Genomic DNA, 1,494 nt, shown 5'->3' on the forward strand with positions numbered 1-1,494 from the left:
TAAAAAACCACCAAGAAGAGCCTGAATCACCCTTGGCTGCTCTTCACAAACAATTAATAGAGATCTTAATACAATATCACGATGCCTCAGAGACAACACACTATCAGAGTCCACACAAAGAAGCAAGATAAAATGGTAGAAACAAGGGAACAGGATACAGACCCAGAACACATCCCTGAGGAAGAAGCAGCATTGGAACTCTCTGATAAGGAATACAAAAGAATTATATTAAGGTATCATCAAAGGATTGAGAGACAGGCCAAAGAAAACACATTAAAAAAAAAAAAAAAACTTAGAAGAATTTTGAAAGAAAATACAAGAGCAAAATGACAAAATAAATGAAAAGTTAGAAACGATTCTTAATCTACAGATAGAAATCCAGAAGAGTAAATTATTAGAAACAGATAACACATTGGAAGGGCAAAGGGGTAGAATTGATGTAATGGAAGACAGAATTAATGAGATTAAAGACAAATACCTGAATACTTATTTGGAAAGGGATCAGCCAGAAAAAAAAATCAAAACAGAATGAAGAAAGCCTAAGGTTCATGTGGGATACCATCAAAAGAAATAATCTACTTGTCATTGGAATTCCAGAACAGGAAGAGAAAAATAAAGCCACTGAGAAAATCATCCAAGATTTGCTGGAGAACTTCCCTGAAATGATGAAAGAGGAGAACATATCCATTCAGGAAGTTCAATGAACCCCAAACAGGATAGAACCAAAAAGAAAATCACTGAGATATATCATTATCAAATTCGCCAAAAGCAAGGACAAAGAAAGAATCCTGAGAGCAGCATGGGAAAAACAAAAAGTTGCATACAAAGGTCAGCCAGTAACAATAAGCTCTAATTTCTCAGCAGAGACCATGCAAGCGAGAAGGCAATGGGATGCTATATATAAAACCCTGAAAGAGAAAAGTTTTCAACCAAGAATTATATACCTGGCAAAATTTTCCCTCAAATATGATGGTGAAATTAGGACATTTCCAGATAAGCAGAAACTAAGGGAATTTGTTGAAACCAGATCAACCTTACAAGAGACACTAAAGGGAGTACTTTAAACAAAACACCAAAAATAGCAAATAAGAACCAACCATTAATACACAAGATGACATATGCCAGAAACCACAGGTATGGACATATCAAAAGTAAAATGAGCTTACAAGACTGTAAACAGGGAACCAGAGACATCAATTGACAAGTGAGGACAACTGCAAACAAAAAGAAGGAAAAGACTGTGTAGTTAGAGAATTTCTAAATGGTGAGGAAGTTAAGAGAGTTGCAAGACAGAATGGACTGTTCTAAATTCAGGGAGAAAATTGTAAATCATAGGGTAACCTCAAAGAAAAATGATAAACCTTCATATCACAATAAAAAAAGGACAAGCACAAATACTCAACATATACTAAATCAGCAGCAACAAAAGAAAATTATAACAGGATTCATAAACATAATGAGCTCAGCACAGAAAATAATATGGAACAAAGAAAC

The sequence above is a fragment of the Orycteropus afer genome, unplaced genomic scaffold, assembly GCF_000298275.1.
Source record: "Orycteropus afer afer isolate SDZICR_OR568_19922 unplaced genomic scaffold, OryAfe1.0 scaffold00146, whole genome shotgun sequence".
Lineage (NCBI taxonomy): Eukaryota > Metazoa > Chordata > Mammalia > Tubulidentata > Orycteropodidae > Orycteropus > Orycteropus afer.